The sequence below is a fragment of the Hippoglossus stenolepis genome, chromosome 12 (genome assembly GCF_022539355.2).
Source record: "Hippoglossus stenolepis isolate QCI-W04-F060 chromosome 12, HSTE1.2, whole genome shotgun sequence".
NCBI classification, from domain to species: domain Eukaryota; kingdom Metazoa; phylum Chordata; class Actinopteri; order Pleuronectiformes; family Pleuronectidae; genus Hippoglossus; species Hippoglossus stenolepis.
Window position 1 is genome coordinate 13,623,023 of NC_061494.1, and position 21,827 is coordinate 13,644,849.

Below are 21,827 nucleotides of genomic sequence, written 5' to 3' on the forward strand. Positions count from 1 at the left end.
CTGTAACAAAATGAGAATTATGCAGAACTAATATTATTTGCCAGGATCCCGCTGCTTGCTCCAGATTGTTTCAAAAGATGCATATCTAATCACACACTGGCACAGATTCCTTTGGGGTGTAAGCAGTTGTATTCACATTCACGTGTTTTTGTGTGCACGTGAATCAGTGTGTGTTTGTGCATGTGAGTGTGAGTATTCCTCAGTGTATTTTCTCCTCAAGGCTTTCAGCCACACTTACACAGACATGTAGTAGAAAAACCTGAGCCTCTATGGGAACTATTCAGTGGATGGGCTATAACTCATTATCAGTGTCTCTTATATGTTCACTATGTGTTGGACGTGGAACTGAAGACAATGAGACTGAATGTTCGAGCTGGAATGTGAGTCTGTGACACACAACAGGAAACACATGGCAGATAATTCACAAATCTACGAGATCGCTGTCATGTAAACATGTGTCATACTGTAAATCATACATGATACCGAGACTGTTGTTTTTCTTCCATTTAGGATCTTTACATACAGTAAATACAGTAAAGATGTGTATGTAGATGTGTATACACGCACACAAACACATACATCATACATCCATATTTGAGTGCTAATACACACATATACATATAAATATATCTAAAAATGTATGTGTATTTGTGTGTGCGTGCATGTGCATATCAACATATATACACACACATATATATGTATATACAAACACACATACACACATGCGTATGTGTGTGTCTGTGTATATATAGTATACACATATATATATACTGTATATACATGTATATATCAAAATGTTGCCATGCTTGTTGAGCTGGGTGTTAATGTGTGAGCAGTTTGTTTGCCTGGCACGGTAGCGCGCTAACATTCAGTACGTTATCATGGTTACGTTAGCATGTTTGCTTTTCTGGCAGTAATCTCTATGTGGCTGAAGGTAAAATGAACGTAATCCTTCATTTTCAAGATATCCTGTCATCAGCTGATGAAAACTGATATTTCACAGTGAAGTGTTGAACCAATAGACCGAGTCTTTTATACGCAGGTCAGTGGTGTGAGCAGCTGGGGTCTGTGGTAAAGTTCTAGCACATGTTTCAGTGTCAGCCAGTAAGTGTATGAAGGTTTGTCCCACATGTTTTTATTTGGTTTCAAGATGGACACAGAAATGTTTCTCTGGTTGTGTGTTGACTGAGAGAGGAAAGATGTTGGGGCCTGGTTTTTATGACTGATCTTCGGGGGCTGTCAGCAGATATAAAGCTGCTGAATAAAATGACTGGTTTGTTAAATTCTAACTTCCTTCATGGCCGAACACATGCATTCCTATTCATATTGAGGATATAATGAAAGAAGATGCCTTCAAATTACATCTCATCCTGGTCTGCAAGTGAGTGTGAATCTGCACTTCAGCAGAAAATAATAACTTTTAAAAAGCCTTAAATTATCATAATGACCCCCACACACACACACCCGCACACACACACACATTGCCTTTTTCACATCTCTGTCTCCATGAAATATTTATTCCAGCAAAATATTCTTGGTTTCCGCTTCTCTCCAAAACTGCCAGTTTCTATTTGGAGCCTGTGCTGTGAAATGCTGAAGATGGTGATACTGACCCTGCAATGAAAAGAGAAAAAAATGAACTAAAGAAAACACCAAAATATTCCTGCGGTTTCTTTTGCTCTCATGTCCTCAGACTGGAGTGTTGAGGTAGCGTTATGAAGCACTCTGCCGGGGGTTTCTTGGTTAATGTGGTTTCAACTTGTGAGGTTAATAAAATCATCACTTGGGCCGTGGAACAGGGTTCATCTGACCAGCTCTAGCACTTCATTAAACTTTGTGTTTGACTATATTCAGTGTCAGTTTTGATCTTATATAGGCCATTTATCATGACTGGAGGGAATACATTGGGACAGTTGGTCGTCCACAGTTCAAATAAACCTGCACCTATGGTAAGTGATACCTGTGTGAATGTGTCTGTGTCCCTAAACGTCTACGTGTGTGTCTGTGTGTGTGTGTGTGTGTGTGTGTGTGTGTGTGTGTGTGTGTGTGTGTAAGTTTTGCAATAGATATTGGGAAGTGACTGCACTGGTGGGTTCACTGACATTTCCCACAATTGCGCAAATCTGTTTGTTTTTGCATTTGGTTGTTGTCATGAAAAGTCTTGTCCTCGTTTGTGGCTTTGTGTGTCTCTGCTTGTGTGTGTGTGTGTTGTGTGGTCTCTGCTTGTGTGTGTGTGTGTGTGTGTGTGTGTGTGTGTTTGACTGGGCCGTCCTGGAATGCTGACCTGCCCCCTCCTCTTGGCAGTAAAATCAGAGCTGAACACTGTTCGAGCAGATAGTGTTTCCTGGGAGGTTTGGATGTGAGAGCAGACAGTCTATATTATCCACTGCTGCTGAGATCTGAGCTCCGGAGCAGATTTATTTACGTAGTGCAGCTTGCATGTGTCTCCCAGTGACATCAGCGTCTACTTTTTGCATGCACATGCTACCTGTACAAGGGGGTGATGCACAAGATTCACACCAAGATTCATGCACGCCAGCGTTTGCGATCCCCGGCTCGTCTGGGCATTGTGCCACAGCAAACACCCCTTCTCCTATTGACTTAACCACAAGTTGGGAATCTCACACATAAATACACAAATACTGTCAGAGGAGCATATTGAAAGAGATCTTGTTCTCTTCCAACATGACAGGAAATGAGAACTCTCAAACCAAAAATACGTTAAATTGGAATAACTCAAAGCAAATAAACATCTCCTCAAATACCATCCAACGTTGTGGAAACCAAAAGGCAAACTGAAAAAAGAAGTAACTCCATGAGTCATCTGTTTCAGTGAATCTGCGTTTGGAACCGTCGGCCACACATCCTCCATGTTTCAGAAGTAGCCCTACAGGCTGGATTATTTAGTGTCTGTGAGGCCCGATGCTGCAAGAATGTTTGTCTGTGTCTCTCACTGGTTCTCAACTCAAAGACTTTTCATTCCAGAGCCAGCTGATCTGATATCAACGCTGGCTACTTAAACACCAGATGAGTTATCAGTCCATTTTGCACAAGACGAAGCATCGTCTAGATTGACAATCATTAACAAACTCTAGGGATAAATGAAAAAGGACGTTTGATAGAGAGTAATCTGCTCGTACTGATTGAGGAGCCACATCCACCTCTCTGAGTTTTTCTCCACTCACCCCAACCGGTCGAGGCAGACGGCTGCTCACATCGAGTCTGAGTTTTGTTTCTCTCCAGAGTCGCCCTTGCCTGCACATTGTGGGTACTGCGGTGTTTCTCTATAACTTTGTTCTAAAAAAATTAAATTGAATGAATTAATATGAATTTTACAGTGTACAGCAAACTGACAGAGTCTCGGCCCAGATGTCCTGTCAGCAGAAACCCCAAACTATTGGTCGTTGCCCCCAGAGGCAAATTCTCCTCAGACGATAGCCGATGAGCTCCGAGGTTGATTTTTTTCTCATCTTTAATAAAGAAGTTGCTAAAAAAAGAATGAATTCATAACAGGAAATAAAGAGTCTATTTATAGGAAATGTAAATGAGAGAGGGATGTCGGACACCTGCGGAAAGGAAGACCTGTGAGTAATAGCAGGAGTTTGCTGGAGCTGGCACGGACGGATGAACTGAAGAGACTGATGTCTCTGTGTGTTCTCCATTAAACGCTGCAGGAGCCAAAACACAATCAGAAATGATGAAAAACTTCCTCTTTGTAGTAATCCTCATGTGATGTCAGGGCTGTTTTCCAATAACAGCTTGACAGACATTACTAACTGATCTTAATATTAACACAGCTGCAAGTAAATATGTTTTCATTCCAGGATAGGATAAAAATATTACAATGCGATTGAGTCTGACGGCTGGAATGGAGTGACGCTCCAGAGCCAAAACAAATCTTCTTCTCATAAATTTCAGATCAGCGGAGAAGCATCGGCGGGCTGTAGCTCCTCTGAGCGTTCAGAGGCAGGGGAAGGAAATGGGGGGAGGGGGGTGGGAGGGGAGAGATAAAAAGGGAAACATAGAAAGACAGAGGGGGTGATTTGTATCAACATAATCCCTGGTGAGCGACAATATTGTTAATTTAGCGGCGAGGAAGGAACAACAACAAGGAGGGAAATTCCCCTGCCCCTCCAGGAGGGACTCACATTATGCAAATGATGAAGGGATACATGAAGTGGTTTAGAGGTAGAAATGACTTCTTCTTGTATCATGAGTTGACCTCAGTGATAAACAGAAAGACGACCGTGCTGCTTGTTGCTCACTGCACCATGACGGCTTGATTTAGAAGACATTTGTCCTTTGACAAATGAAAAGCGCAATGTGACTTTGATAGAAACTGACACAAACACTTCATCTTGTTACTGCTCGAAAACGCCATCCATTGTTTTTCCTGCGATCCCATTAAAGCCATGTTTAGCAGGCTTCTCACTGTCGTGCCGAATAATAATAATCTCGCTGTGCGCTGCGGTGACAACTGTGGTCCTTCAGTGTGTCCGCTGCCAGAGGGAAGGAGATGAGACAAACGAGATGAGCCAACAGATTCTTGCCTCGGCCGCTCATGTGCGCACTGCTGCACTGCCATATAAAGACATATTCAGCTTTGTTTAAAGAGGCACACACAGGCATAGAATGGCTGTCCCTTCCCCGCGGGAAACCCACAGTCAGAGTTAACACGCAGGTGATTTGGTGTCTACACGTTGAATCTAGAGCTTTGTAAAATCACGAGTCTAGATTTATAAACACAAACAGAAAAAGCACAAAATCCACAGGCTGCAGAGAACAGTTTTATTTTCTCCTGTGACTCTGCAGCTCTTTAAAATGCTTGACGGCTCATGTCAGCTCCTGCAGGTTTGCGATGGGCCCATGTGGAAAGGCTTCATAGTAGAGAAAACATCCAGGTCTGCTGCTTCACTGACACACACACACACACACACATATATATATATATATATCTCTTCCCACTGAGCTAGTGGAACTCACATTGCCCCTTACATACATATATGTCTGGTCTGTTGCCATGGTTTCGCTCACCTTAGCGGCTGCTACTGTGTCGTGTAAAAACAAAAAGGTCCCAAAAATAAAACTAATTAGTGAGGCATAGGGGATTTTTCTTTTTTCAAAATAGCTCCTAATGCAGTGGAATATATATTTATGAATAATGAGTTATGCTTTCAAGAAAAAGAATAATCATGTGTTTCTCTGTGACTCAGAAACATTCTCTGTCACGATGTCACACTCTTTTCAGCACCATTTTATTTTGAGCCATAAAAACCAAAATAAATTCCTGGTGTCGGTGCCGTCTCCAAATGCTATAACAATGTCCCAATGTATCAGAACTACAGTACGTGTAAACAGCAGCTTCATTTCTGTTTTCTTCTTCTTTCTGATTCTTTCTTTTTCAGAATCCTTGACCCCTGACCTTGCTCTGCCTGAGATCAGAGAGTCAAATGTTGTTAAAAGTCCCTTGATCCAGGCTTAAAAAGAAGGAATCATGCTTTTATGGCTTCAGCTTGTTTTAGAAAACATCACATTAGCAAAATCAGTGCCTCAGTTTAAGAAGTGGTTAAAAACTCATCTGGAATTTTTATAGTCTGTATTTATTATAGATTTGATATTTTATTGTTTCAATGTTGTTGAACATTTTGTTAAATTGTATTGCGGGAGTACGAACTGGCTTTTCTATGATTTTCTATCTTTGCACTCCACATTTTAATGTGGGAAGCACCTTGTAACTTTGGTTTTGAGGCCTATTGAAATACAGTTTAGATTTGTTATTATTATTATAACATCAATGTAATGTAATGTACTGATGTGATTTTATGCTTCTTGAGCTTGTAAGATCTAATTGAAGCTTCTAATAAACTCACTTTTTACTTTCTACTAAAGCATCAACTAAATCTGCTTCTTATTAACGAGGTTGTGCAATCTGAAGAAGCTGTTGTGTTCGGATTGTTTTGAAAGTCTGAGCTTGTTTCTTCTGGATCAGAACTCTGAGATTAACAAAAGTTTATTTCACGAAACAAAACAAATAAAACTGAATATGTGGGGAACGATTTGTGAAACAAAACCCAACAAAACACAGCTTGTTGTGGTGGATCAATATTAATTATTTTCTTTTTATTATAACAAAGACTAAACAGAGTCAAACCAGACAGAAATAATTTCCATGGTACTAAAACCGAAGTTTCCATGAAGGCCTACTGGTATTAAACGAGATTATAGTCAGCAGTATTGATCATCACGACAGGAAGTGAGTAAATTATGCACCAGCGCGCACACACACACACACGCAGATATGAAAACATGACAGTACAAATGGCCTTGTTCCAATAATGTAAAGAGAGAGAGGGTCCTCTTCAGTGCCAGGATGGAGAGATCAGGGAGAGAGGGAGAAAAGGAATGACCACTCTGTTCTTACAAAACTAATGGTTTTAAGAGCACTGAGACCCGCATGTCCACCCCCTCTTGAATGAACACTGGGGTGAACAGAGGATACCAAGCCTGAAATAAAAGACTTCTCCCTCAGTGGATGACGGTTTTAGGTTTTCAGCTCCTGTCCCGGTACCGGGGAAATATTGGCAGCACACATGGCACACAGCGAGACACCAGACACAAAAGGTCGACTTGTTGAACGTACAGAATTTATGCGCAGAGTGAGTCCCCGTCAGTGATACTGACAGCAACAAGCATGAAAGCGGTTGGATTGAGCCCCATGATAGAGTGCTCTGTAATATGGTGGGGTGTAATGATACCACCACCAGCAGCCGCTCAACGGAGAGAAGAAAAATGAGCCTGTCAGGGGAAAGAAAAGGAAAAAGACAGAAGAAAAGAGAAGAAATCCCCCCTCGGAGTTCTGATGTGCCGTTTGGCCGTGGATCGAGTTTTCGCAGCCAAGTTTCTGCGCAGATTAAAATGCACTTATTCCATCAAACAACCAGGGAAGCCGCCTGCCAGTTATCTGGCAACTATTTGTTTACAGGGCAGAGGGATCCAGCTCATTTCCGGTGAGGACTGAGAGGAGGTCCGTGCCGATGTGCTGGTGAGGGGCTGCGGCACGCATGCATGAAGAACCACCAGGTGTGGAGCAGAAGACATTTTTTATTACTGTCACAAGATGAGCCTCATGATTGCAAGTAATCCGTTTCCAGAGAAATAGACTAATGCACGTCTCCTACATTAAATCAGACAGTAACACAGCTCTCATTCTTACCGTATGAAAATGACTGTAATCATAAATGAAAGTGAGGGTTGAGGCTGTGAGCCAAGCGTGCCTGGTTGTAGCCCGCAGTGAGAGCAGAGTTTCAGGCTGTTGGGAGGCTTTATTCTCGCCAGGGCTGAAGTAGAGAGCGGCCCGGTGGAGTTTATAGTAGAAAGAAAGGTGAAGCCAGCCAGTTTCCTGGATTCAGATGGCAGAGCAGATGGCAGAGCCCCAAGGGGCCGATGCGTCAGCGTGTCATCCAACTCTCCATCAGCAGCGCTCACTTCCTCCAGACATTTAGTTGCAGCAGGTACGACCGAGCGCTGCTTACATACGGTGTTTTCTGATTAAAAATACACACAAACCCGACTTACAAAGACTTGCAATCAAATAAAGTGCCGGCCAAGGTCTGTTTGAATCATAAAGCGTCAGGCATCACAGTGAAATTCTGGTAGGCTTAGTTAAATCCCTTCCACTATTGCAGAGGAATCAAGGTACTTTGGCATCGTAAGAAAGAGCAGCTCTTTAAATCCAGAGACAACCGAGCAGGACGGTTCAGCCAGAGGCCAAAGATCAACTGTGCCCACTGCCCCCTCTAGTGGACCACAGAGAAAAAGTTAAGTATTTAAATTGTTAGAAAAAGCTGGAAAAAGAAAGACATGAGGACACAATAAAAAGTGTATCCCTTTTCCAAAGAGCAACACTAATATTTACAGCCGCAATTCGGCTGTTTGTTAGAAAAACTGTTCAGATAAAGAGAAGCTTAATCGTTGATTGATTATCTGATACACAATATCTGTCGTTCTTTTTCCATGAATCAGCGTTTGGGAAAAGAACACGAACAAAAAAAGAGCAGAGCTCCAGACCAACAACGGAAGAACAGAAGGGCTTGTGTTATTCAATCGTCTGAAGAAAAAAATGCAGAAGAAACTTAATATAACCAACGGGATTGTTTGATCTGTTTTTAATAAAATGGCATTTTGAGCTGCAGTGCCACAACAAGTTATTTAATGATTTAATCAAAATGAACAATCAGAGGGAAAATAGTGCCTCAGTTGTGAGGGGAAAAGCCAAAGAATGTGAGCCGAGGATACTAAATAATTACAATAATCAGTATATTTGTGCAATCAAACTTATTCTCAAAGGACGTTAAGTTCTCCATTTTTTCCCTTTAACAAAAAAAATAATATTCCAGGGACCACTTCATGTCCCTTAATTGTCATAACCTTTTTTTTTACACTCATAATTAATTATGTGGAAGGACAACATAAGAGAAATGTTTTAGAACGATATTAATATTTAATATCCTAATATTTCCCAAATTACATGATGATTATTTAATGGATGAATCTGGAAACTTTTCACAGACCCATGAGATTATACCACAGACCCCAACTTTTTAACCACACATATAGTTAGATATTAAAAGTGAGACAAACTGCTTTGCAATCACAGCGAAGGAAAACACGACAAGTATTGATAAAAAAAAGAATAAGATGTGAAAGGGTAGAATTCAAATCTGCGCAAGAGAAAAACACAGTAGTCCAAGTATTGTGACTTTTTATCCGTTGCACCTGCATAAGAAAAGATGAAAAACTCAAGTATGAAGCAACGATAACAAGCTCAGTAACAGTGACTCTTGACAACTTCCAGGCTTTGAAAAATAAAAAAAAGCCAAGCTCAACTCTCTGTGGAGGGTGAACATCAGGCCTCATTATAAACACACACACACACACACACAAGCTTGCGAGCACACACAAATGAATGAACGACACAATGATGTGGACGTGAGCACCCACAGGGACTCACACAGGCTTTGTATTATCACAGATACTTGGAAGCAGCCGCACGGAGCTGGACCCTGCCCACTTCTTCCCAGAACTGCTGGCCGCTTCATTCAAACTCAATCAGAGGAGCTGAACTGTGTGGACGTGTGAGACAGAAGCAAAGACATGTACGTTAACATTTTTACGGTAAATTCTTTTTTCTTAAAATCATAAAAAATATCCACCGACACAAAGAACGCAGAAGCAGAAAGCTTCCCCCCAATCACACCAACTTCAATTCTCACAGCTCAAACGTAAACACACGTGACGTTTGAATGTGGAGGGGAAAAATTGGAAGAGAGGAAGATGATAATAACTTCAGCATGCAGTGCATTCACTGTTCTCCTCTTTCTCTCTCTGGAGTGTAATTCACAGAGATATTCTTCCTCCTCCGGTTCCCTTCATGTGCTGATCCCTCTCTATCTCCCCAGTCATCTCGCCGTCTTTGCCAGTCTGCTGCTGCTGCTTTGAAGTGCTTTGTGCTCCGACACACTCAGAGACGAGGCCCGCCGCTGAGCTCGGCCAGAGCCAGACGCAGAAACGCTGGTTAATTACGGCGCAGAGCGTGGCTGCACACGGTGTATGATCACCGACTCCCCAGACTCCCTACATCTAACTGCACGGATAAGTACACAGGTCACTTTTAGCTCCGCCGAGGAGGAGATGTTTTCACCCTTCTCTTTTTGATTGTTTGTTTGTGAGCAAGATTCAAACAACAGCAGGATTGATGACCCTGAAACTTGGTGAAAAGATGTGGTATTTGTTACGGAAGAAGCCGTTCAATTTTTGTTTTTGTTTTTTTCACTTTCTTTAATATTGTGAGACATTATTCAACATTGTAGTAGATTTCACAGAGAACAATTCATGGTTCTTGATGAGAACAGTCAGGCATGTTTAGGTCTCTGATTTCTATGAGTGTTTGAAATTTTGCTGCAGCTTGATTGTATTTAAGGGGATAGTTCACAGAAAAATTAAAGGTTTAATGGTTGAGGCTTAAAACCCGGTGTTAATGATGCGGTTTCAAGTCCAATATGAATGTCGGGGCTTGCAGACACTTGGATGACACCACACGAGCAGTTTGGAGGCATGTTGTGTTTTTTCAGTTGGTTTACTACGTCTGAAGTCTAGGTCGCCATTGACTTCTGTATTAAAAGTAAAATTGTATTGGATTCTGCTGCAACAAAGTTTACCCCTTAAACTCCAGAAGTGTTTTGTGGACTCCAACACTTCACCCACCCCTCCATTGGCATAGTGGCAAGTAGATGAGTGCATTTTCATTTTTCGGTGAACTATCCCTTTAAGGGGACTGTGGTATGCCCTCCGCCAAGTGCCATTTTAGTTTGTTGGTTGGATTGTAGGAAAGATTTAGCAAAAACGACTAGATGGATTACCATAGAACCTGAAAGAAGGATGTGGTAGCGGTCAGGGAAGAAGCCAATACACTTTGGTGAGGATCTGGTTCAGGGTGTGGATCCTGGAATATTTTTTTTTTTACTTTCGGTAATATTTTTCAACATTTTCAAATATTTCTCAGGATAATTTATGGATCTTAATGGAAAAAATCCGGCATGTTTACAGGACTGATCCTGCTTGATTGAACTCTCTTATGTGGATCCATTAATCCGGCTGTTTTAGTAGCATGGTCTACAGATTGAGCCACACAGGGTGGCCTCAGACCAGATCAGAGAATTTCTTGGCTCGGCCACCTTTAATCAACCAGCCATTTTCCAAACTGTGAGGGCCCAGATTATTTTTAGAGACCACCTGGGCCTTAGACTCAGGAAATTACACCTTCTCCTGTTCTCTGGCTCAAAGGAACATGAGCTTTAACCGTCCTCCAAATGTCCCACCATCTCCCAACAGTGACGGAGACAAACTAGCACACTTGTCAGCCATCAGCCGAAATCGATTTACATTCTCGGCGTCTAAAGGAAGGGAAAGAGAGGTGAGGCCGTGGCGGGAAGGAGAGGGTGAGAGAAGAGAGGAAAAGGGGGGAGAGATTTGTGCTACAATGTTTTGGCAGCGCTGCGTCAGGGTCCACATGCTCAAAAAGCTGGTTTGCATTTTGAGGAGAGGAGTAGCAGGATAATGCATTGAAGCTGCAGGGATGGTTTCACTGCTGGAGCCAACAATGAGACCATTTCATATGGAAGCAGGAAAAAAAAGACCTTAATAAATTTGTCTGGGATCTCGCAGAATATGAAAAAGGGGTTATTGGATGTGGTCGTGTAGCTGCGCAGGGGTTCACACTCTGCCAAGATTCCACTTTAAAGGGCTGCAGTGAAAGAATGACTTTTTATAGAGGTGAGTGCTCGTTCTCCAGCTGTGATGATCAATGTAGTCGATGGAGTTTTCCAGACAGTCGTCGGAATCAAACAGTCTTTTTGAGTTTGTCCAAACAGGCCAGAATAATAAACCAAACTTAGATTTGAATGTGTTCTTTTATGTCTAGAAGAGGGATTTTAGCCTCAATTTATTATGATCGTATTAAATTTGGTAAAGACTAGACAAAGTGGTTACTGTATGACTGTAGAGCTACAGCACCATGGCTAATGTATAATGTACCGTATCCAATGGAAACAATTAGTGCTATAAAAAAGCCATACATCCAGGATGACAGCAGTCAGCATACAGCAAGGGGAGAAGGCTTTTGGGGGGGGAAATTATACCTGTCAAGTGGCACAAAGTGTAACCAGACTGCAACAATAATCGGGGCAGGGACCTGAGCAATGAATGTGGAGACAGAGACGATCGCAGGAGGGTGTGTGTGGGGGCGGTCAGGGATGAAGGTGAAGAGAGGGATCAGGAGACGTCTTCATCACCTGCCAGAAGAAGAGGAGGCACAGAGACAGAAAGAGTATCTGTCAGTGCCAGGAAAGGAGCTGAGTCTATGGAGGGAGGAGGAGAACAGCAGTCCTGTGACTCAGAGCCTTACTTGTACTGTCACTAAAAGGAAAGAGAGAACGAGAGGAAAGTCCCCGAAGGAAACAGAGTCTTATGGCTCTTCCTTTTTAGTAGATGAAGCTGAAAGCGTTCCCCATCTGGATGGATTTAGATTAATTACAGTAAGTACCGAGTTTAGCCTACTAATCTAGAATGACACAGCACAGAAACCCACACACAGAAATCCTCCAACCTTTGTCTTGGAAATGGCAGCAGTGCCTCAATAGAAGCTACAGTGTAATTCAGTCCAAAACCAGCTCATATAGTGTGATCTTTGGCGCCTCTAGAGTTTGATTCTAGCAGAGAGGCAACCGCAGCTGCTCGTATTTTTTTCTCACCTCACTCATACAGGTCTGTGACAACCAGGACATCAGAGCCTACAGCTCTTTCTAGTAAAGAAAACCATAAAGGGTCTTTAAATGGGGTCATGTGAAATCACTACTTTAAATCACACTGTAAAGTTTTCATTATTTCTAGGGGGGTTTATCTTCATCTTCGAGATTTATGAAATTGTTGTGGATTGAGGGAAGCAAACTGTAAATGTGTCTTCCTGTAAGAGCGATTGCAACCTGACTGAGGGCACAGGACACAGTAGGATAGAAAATCATTGGAAAAAATAGACCTGAGCCAGACAGATCACTAATTCAGACACGTGTTTGGCTTTGTAAAATCAAAAAGATCTGTGAGAGCGAAACAGAGCAGTAAAGTTGAAGGTTGAACAATGAGCTGAGACTCAAATAAATTCTCTAAAGCTGACAGAAGCTGCAGATTCAGCAGATATTTCACTCCAGGTTCATAACTCTGAGTGATTCCTTTCATTATTTTCACATTGTGATCTGATACATGGTTTATTTTTATAATTTGATCATAAAATAAGTAAAATCAAGGGAACAAATTAAACTTAATTCTTATTTGCATCAGTCATATGCAGGACAAAAAGCGTCCATAAAGATGATCTTGATACACTTGTTTGACCTCTGATTAAAAAACACTCTGCATCTAGACTTACTAAGCTGAACCCCAACACTATTACTTCCTGGGGTATTGTATTTGAAGAGCTGTCCTAAAGTTATGGACGTCTGTATTTTATGCTTTCATGTTTGCTTTGAATTGACTTCAGCTTAAATTCCCTGTTGTAAAATGTTTTACTGTGTTAACTTTTGTAATTTCTTATCGAGCATCACAAATTGTGAAAAAGTTTGCTTAATCTTATACTTTTCCTTGCTCCATGTGCAGTAATAAAACTCTAGGGGACCATAGTGACAAAAATATGTTCAATTTTGAATCACCAATAGTGTAATAAGAAGTTACTTGCATGGAAATATTACAAATACCGGTTATTTTGTGTTTCTATTTCGTCTCTCTTTTTAAGGACCTGTTTGTGTAAGAGGTCCGTTGCCAGGTCATCAAGTGGAAAACTCTAAGAAGCCCTGCTGTACCTTAGTGCTTCTTCCATCTGACACAGCAGCACTTGAGCTTGCAGAACAGACCTTTCCACACCACTGAATCCACCCAAGGATCATCTGAACACTGCGAGTTCTCCCCGTTACACATTTTTGCACTTGTGAAATTGGCGGGGTCGGTGTGGATTACTTTGAATGGGACTTCAGTGAGCCGAGCGGCAGGCACTGCCCTGGAGCCTGCCCAACACATGCCTGTCTAATGGTTGTGATATGTGAGTGGGACAGAGCACGCTCCGCACACTGCGCCTCATTGATGAAGACAGGAAGATTTTCCTCTGACCAGGCATGGAATAGCCAGGTGGTCTGCCCTTGACATTTTTCATCTGTGCAAATTGGTATGTGTGGGGTAATGTGCATGCGAGAGAGAGAGACACAGCGACACAGTGAGCGAGCAGGAGAGAGAGAGAGCGGAGAGAATTATGCTTTTCTTATTCCAAAGTTTGTGTTGTCCAAAACCAGCAGAGGTGTATGGTAACCAGACTGGAGGAGGACAGATGAAGTGGTTTTGGAACAGCTGCCTCGCTGCCAATGTGAGACTGCTGTTCTTCCACTAACACAGTGCAGTAGCATGTCTGCCCACTGGATTAGTGAAAAGCACCATTGTGCTTAACAATTAACTAGTTTGTTCTTACCTTCATTTATTTGGGCAGGGTTCGTGCAGGACACATGGTCTTATGTAATATGTCACATTCCTTCAGTCATGCACATTTCACTTGTACTTCTCAGGCGTCTGCTGCTGCTGCTACAAGCCACTAACAGCTCCAATCATGTATTTTGCTCAAGGACATTATAAGTACAGTACAGTTCCTGTGGAAGAACATTTAGTAATGAAACTCTATCCAGCTTGTCCACTATGTGTGAATAACGTGCACATTTTCTTTAATTCACACATTCATTTTTTGTAAAATTAAAAAATTGGAACCACAATTCTATTATTTACACATGTGCATACAAGGCACGGTGGTGAGCGCTGTCCCCTAACAGGAGGGGTTGTAATTCACAACTACATAGCAATACAAATATATATTGTGTAGTGATTTGTCGTGTTTCCCCAACAAATGCAATGCAGCAGTTATAGTTACATCAACCAGTTGTCATCCTCTCCTCTTTTCCAGAGGAGTAGAAGCAAATATTGCTTGTTCTTGTACCACAAGTAAAACACAAGTGACTCATTCAACACACAAATTTGCTTTGTGTTCAGTGTGAATGCAGCAATAGAAATGCGTCACAGATAAGTTATGATTGTTTAAAAAGACAAAAACCTTTCCCACCAATTTTCCATTACATCTAGCTATTGCCCTGGCTTTTGACTCTGAGCACAATTATTACTGTGAGTCACTCTGGACAAAAATACCTCCCAAGTTAATGTAAAGTAATGGAGTTTATTATAACTACGAATTAAGAGGGGGTTAGAATTATCGAATTGTTCATTGGTCAGTTTTATATTTCATGAACTTGAACTGCCTCAGATAAACCTGTGTGGCTGAAATGAGCTGGAGTTTTCATATTTTCCACCTAACAGAGCTTTATTTCATTTGAATCTTGTACTTAAATATCCCAGAGTGCTGTCACTGTGTCCATAAAGTTGATTACTGGAGTACATCCACAATTTTTATAGCGGTGGCACCATAAAAAAAGCCCTGACTCTCTTGATTTTAACTTTGTGTCAGAATTGCTCATGTTGATAAATGTGAAAGGTTGTGAAAATAACCTTGTGGGCCCACTCATAAAACAGTGTGAAAAAGGGGTACGTAGAAATATGCATACCAAGTCACTGGCGTGGATAATGTATGGGACAATTCCCAAGATGATCCATTACAATAAGTGCTCGGCTATCAGCCTTGTTAGATCAGATGCATTTAGATGATGTCGTTCAAGTGTTCCAGCTCATTTAAGAGAGAGACGCTTATGAAGTAGGTGCTCAGAAGAGACTATAAATCTCCCGATAATCAGCAGATCTATCTCACAGGCCTGATCCAGTGTTTGGCTTTTCAGTGGCCCAGTGAGTGAGAGACCTTTCACAAGGACTCAGAGTAATGACTGTTGAACGTAACATAAATGCCGAGCCCTTTTCTTCCATCAGCCCAAAAATGTTATCACACGATCTTTCACTGAGATACGGGAAAATCCTTCGCTGTTTGTTGAAACGTCTATCTCTCTATTTCTCAACAGAGGTGAGGTCTGATCCTTAACTGATGACCCTGGTCATTACAGAGATGAGAGGGGAGGGCATGTGGAAACACACACACACACACACACACACACACACACACACACACACACACACACACACACACACACACACACACACACACACACACACACACACACACACACACACACACACACACACACACACACACACACACACACACAAAAAGATGGAGAGATAGTGTGAAGAGGAAGAGTGGGTTCTCACTGTCCTCGCTGACATATTTGGGATTATATGTTGAAAGACAAGCAGATGGATTGATAACACACACACAAACATACACACACACTGACACACACACAAACAGATCAAGTGACAGGAAAGTGTTTAACAATGAAGTCTACAGCTCATAAATCACAGCAGATCTCGCAGTAACAGCCTGAAAACACAACTCTTTCACCCCTGGCTTCACAATACCAACAGCAACACTTACCCTAAAAACTGAGAGCTGTGCTAAACTGCTCAGCTGTACAGTGGACACTCACATACAGGTTGTGAACCACAAAGAATAAATAATCTGGTGAGCTTCAAAACAACTGACGTTCTTCTTTAAATGCATCAGTGTTTCAAAGAGCCCCACGTTCATGTATTCTACCTGTGCATTTATGTGAACGTGGCCGGCATCGCCTTGGCTCGGCCTGACCTGCAGTTGCTTGGAGCATTTGACTCAAGGTTTCCTGCGCCGCCACAAAAGAAAGTTCATTACACTTGAGTGAGGTTTCACTGCAGCATCTGTGGGCGTCTGTCGAATCCTCAAAACAGTTCAAATCTTTTACTTTGAAGTGATCTCGTCACACATCTTAAAATAACAAGATAAAATGATAAACAAAAATATCAGAGGCGGGGCGATTGTTGTAAACTTTGTCCAGCTTGTAATGAAGTTTTTGAAATCAGCCATTAAGAGTTCCCATATTTTAACGTGCAAAGTCGACTAAATGCTGCAGCTGTGCTTTGTCAAGACAACGTGTTTATAAAGTCTCATAATCCGCGAGCGCAAAACCTCATGAGTGAGCATTTGTCCACTAGCGCACAGAACAGTATCCACAAGCGTAAAGACAACCTCCACACAAGAGGCCAATGCTACATGTTGTTAATGCACCATTTACTTGAGCTAGGGGTAATATAGAGATGACTCTAACTCCTTCATTCCCATATTTTTGATGATTACAAAGTCGTTGGACCGCTGTGCAGTTCACACCACACGAATTTTGTGATCCCTTCAGTCGTTGTGAGTTCATACAACAGCACTGACTGGGTCACACACTACACGATCATTCACCAGGAGAAACCCCCCCCCCCGTCTGGTCCCCAAACTAAATAACATGTAACATCGGCTTTTTGTGTCGACAGCTGTATATATGATCCACGAAGTTTACAACTGAGAACAGAGAAATGAAAGGGGCGGGGGTTAAGATCAGAGATAGGCTGGGCATTGGAGTGTTCAAGAGACCAATCGAAGGAGGGGAGCACGAGCCAATGTCTCCGCCTCCAAAGTCTAAAAAATTCAACTTGATGAGCAAGCGAGCTACTGTTTGCGCTCGTCTCAGCCCCATTCTCGAGGAACCGCTGTTGTGCACATGGAGACGAAATGCTCGCTCACCAGGTTTGGTTTTTAGATACATTATTTTAGGACAAAATAAACGCCATACACGAATTCTGTGAAAATTGTTTTTTTTCACATTTTTATCCTTCTCTCCTATTCCTCACTCACATGTAATTTATTCCCATAATAGCTGACTAGGTAGTTAAACTGGGATCAAACATTCAACGTTAGCTACTTTAAACGTGTCTGAAGTTCAAACTCACATACCCCAGCTGGAGCTAACACACTTTTTGTCTATGTAGAGATATTGAACTGGATATACAAGCATGCTCATGCTTACGAATTAACCAATTGTGTGAATTCTGGCACAATGGTAGCAGGTTTTACCCAAAATACTGACGACAGCCATCATCTCTGGGCCCGTTACAATAACAGACAGTTAGAGGTATGCTGCTGCTTGTGTTTGTCAGCACATGTATGTGTGTGTGCATGTCACAAGGTTCAGAGGAAGTCTCCCATCACTCACAGGTTTTTACTGGAAGCTGACAAGATGTTGGACACACACACACACACTCACACACACACACACACACACACACACACACGCACACACAGACACGCACACACACACACACTAAATAATAGCCCTCCGCCCCAGTTTGGGGATCTCTTTCTCCTCTCTGTCTCTTTACATTGGGGTTCCATGACGGTGATCTGGTCAAAGCATCTTTACAAAGACTGATTAAGGGAAACTGAAGCCAGTTGTAAGGGTTTAAGTTGACAGCGGAGGGAGGTGTATGTGTGTGTGTGTGTGTGTGTGTGTGTGTGTGTGTGTGTGTGTGTGTGTGTGTGTGTGTGTGTGTGTGTGTGTGTGTGTGGGCAAGCAGAAGGAGGGAGGTGAAACTGTCTGAGTGTGTGTACCTTCTGACCCTTCTGTGTCAGCCATGACGTCTAATGGAGAAGCCTCCGAAGCTGGAACAGGAACAACAGAGACAGGCCGGAGTCCACATGGAAACAGACGGACAAAAAGAGCAAACATGAAGCGTAAAAAAAAAAAGCCAAACACTCGGGGCGATAGTGACTTTGTGCGCAACAGGGCCAAAGAGGGCAGAGAGCAAACACTTGTCAGCATATCTCTTCACCGCTGCCCATGTGCTACAGGCATCTACGGGTTTAGCACTATGTGACTGTGTGGTGCTAAAGTCTTCTAACATAATTTCATCGCATTTCAGCAACTACGTGCAACAGCCCCCTCTGACGAAGTCGTTCCTGGCCTCAGGCTCTGTGAACAAGCTGAACTCAGGCAGAAATCGGTCAAACCATACGAGCCTGATATTTCCTGGTGGCTCTCAAGCTGCCAGTTCTGATTTATCTCTTTTTGTTTGTGTGTCTGCGTGCACAGGATTATGGATCTTTAGCCATTGTGCTCTGTGGACTGACTGACCCTGCTGGTAATGTTTGCAAACAGGCAGGATAAGGGGCTAGATTACCCAATGAGCTTTAATTACTGATGGATTCCATGCTAAATTTCAGATCATAGGTTTTACAGATTATACGGCTCATTTTGAAATGTAGAACTTTGTGTAAAGGGTTTTGACTATAAGTGGGCCAAAGACTAAGGGAAGAAACAAACAGTAGACGCTACTTCAGGTGTTTCTCACTTTGAACTGATGATCCTCCAATCAAGAACCATGACGAGTTAAATCTCCACGGTGACTGAGATGGCAGATAAAAACACAGTTTGCAGTTACAGTCTGTGTGCGTTAGTATGTGTGTGTGAGTGAGAGAGAGAATGATGGACAAAAAGAAGACTAAGAAAAAACAATTTGTGGGAGACACTGCTCTGTGTGTTTCACACATGTTTGACAGTAATGCAAGCTAATCCCTATTGTTGTATTGTTGGAGAGAGAGAGAGAGAGAGAGAGAGAGAGAGAGAGAGAATGTGTGTGTGTTTGTTTGTGTGTGTGGTCCAGGTATTACTGACGTTGTGGGGACCTACATCTGTTACATTATGGGGACCTGTCCTCCTCAGGTCCCCATAATGTGACCATAAATCTCAGATTTTTAAGGTGAAGACCTGTTTTAAGGTTAAGATTTAGGTTAAGGTTAGGGTTAGGCAAGTAGCTACTATGGTTAAGGTTAGGGATTAGGTTTTGGTTAGGCTGTTTAAATGGAGGTTAATGCAAATGTATATATATATATATATATATATATATATATATATATATATATATATATATATATATATATATATATATATATATTATATATATATATATATATACTAACACAATGAGGTTACATCAAATGCATTTTTCCGTAGGTCAGGTTGTGTGTGAGTTCAGCAGAGAAGTACATGTAGTGTGCTGATATGTCTGTTGTCTTTCACATGACCCCCACCCCTAACCCCCATCTTCTTGTGTGGTTGGAATTCAAACTCTGCTTGGAGGACATATCTGGGCGGCTGGCCACCACCTCGCCCACACCCTCCAGCCTTTCCTCTTTGAATCTCCTGACACACACACACACACACACACACACACACACACACACACACACACACACACACACACACACACACACACACACACACACACACACACACACACGACCAATACCCACCACCATCTCCAAACACTCACTCATACAATTGCTGAGACTCTCTTTTCAACTGTGCTAAACCTTTAGGCCCAACAATACAGGCAGGACCTAATCTTATGGCCCCCGTCCAATCAGAGGGCTGGAAACTAAAGAGTGGAATTGATTGGCTGGTGGCCACAGGGGCCAGTTAGAGAAAAGAGAACAAGAGGAGACAACCATTGTGGATTGATTACCATGAAAGACACTTTTGTGACCGGCGGTACACTGTGCCTGTATCAAGAGGAAACGCTATAGCGATCTTAAAATAGGTCAGCGCTGCACTGCAGAGATAGCGAGGCATGCACAAGACAATCTCACCACCCCTTCATGAGAGAGTAAGGTCCAGAGATTATTAGCTGTGAGTAATATTGATTAGCTGCAGTGCAAAGGTTAGCAGAGCAGTTTCTATCTGTAAATACCACAACACTTTGGAAAATGAAAACACGAGGAGTGATGGAGGAGAAGAGGTGAGGAAATATGCTCAATTAGCCTTGGCTATAAACTTATCAAAACCCAAACAGCACTTTGCATGCACTCAGCTGTGCTTTTTTCTTAATCGTGACGACATGGTTGGGGTGAATTCGACTCGACGCCATCTCATCTTTCCATGTTTCAGGTTATGAAAACTGCTCCAAGAGAAGATTGAGCGTGTTTGCTCTGCTGGCAGCATTTTTAGTTCCCATAAAATTCACTCCACGGTATCTGCACACACCAATAAGTCAACAGGGATTTCAACTGTAGCTCGGGAAGATAAGGTTGCATCATGTTCAACTCCATTCCCAAATAAAAAAAAATGATTGGATGGTACAGTAATCTTATTCACAATCCCTTGGCTTTGGAAATAAGTTTAATTGAGGCCAAGACACTATAAAAATATATGGGAGCTTGGATGATGTTGACTTCAGGGTTTTATGCCCGGTCACCTGATATTAAACCATGTTTTTATCTGTTTGATTTCATCTGATTAAATTAGATTTCATGGACTGCCTGCTGTTTCTGGAATTTTATCTTCTGTCCTACAGGCAAAGAACAACACTGTCCCTGATTCTCATCCAAGTGCATCTCCAACTGTCTGCAAAACACTCATACACAGACACTGTCCTACTCTCCGTTTCTACTGCCACATAATATTAACAACAACAATGAAAATAATAATAATAATAATAATAATAGATACTCCGGTCTATTTCAGGGTATCTACAGCTATAAAAAGAAAAAAAAATGCCTCGATCTCAATTCTCCCAAGAGTGAAAGGCTTTTGACACACAGCACAATTGCTTTATAAGGACTTCCATGTGCTGGCTTTAACCACCACGTGAACTCGTCACTCTTAAGGCGACTTTATATCGTTGGTTACATCTGCGTAATGTTCAAAGGGGTTTCATAGTCTCCCAAAGAGATTGATTCAAGATTTTGGATCCAGAAGTAGTGAGGGTGGGTTCTTTTTTTTATTGTCACACAATCACGACTTTAGCCTTGTAATATTACAACTTTATTCCCATAAAATGATTAGGTTATTGTCTTTACAACATTCCTCATTGCTATAGTAAGTATCTTCTCAAGGACAACTCTATTCTTGGAGTACTACAACTTTATTCTCAAACTTCTTTCTGGTCCTAATATTCATACTCAAGACACTAATCGTTAAACTTTTCCCCATCCCCCCATGTTTATAACTAGCTAGCAGGCTAGTTCACTGGTTAGAGTTAAGCAGAAATGGACTAACAACGCAGTGTTTGTCAGAACTAATATTACATCTGACAGAGCAATTTTCATGGTAAGTTTTTATGGTGACACATTCAATGTGAATTTAGGAAAGTTTAGGACATTTTAAGGACCTGCAGCCACTTTAGCTCCATATCAGTTGTAGCCTTATCCAGCTGCAGTAAGATCCAAACTGCGTGATAAAAACGGCAGCTCGCACCGGCAAACAAACTTTACAGTGGTTTGTATGAACCTGCATTCTCAGCCCATTCACATGAGGGAAAGCATTAATGCG

The 21,827-nt window shown here is 42.0% G+C and overlaps 1 long non-coding RNA gene across 1 annotated transcript in view; it reads right to left on the reverse strand.

Moving 5' to 3' along the window:
- Positions 1–1,501: 1,501 nt before the first annotated feature.
- LOC118118737 overlaps positions 1,502–21,827 on the reverse strand; it is a 149,784-nt gene continuing 129,458 nt past the window's right edge. Inside the window, exons 5-6 of the long non-coding RNA XR_004697990.1 lie at positions 18,110–18,160; positions 1,502–1,614 (exon numbers count right to left, since the gene is read on the reverse strand). This is a non-coding gene — a long non-coding RNA (uncharacterized LOC118118737). The remainder of the gene's footprint in view (positions 1,615–18,109; positions 18,161–21,827) is intronic.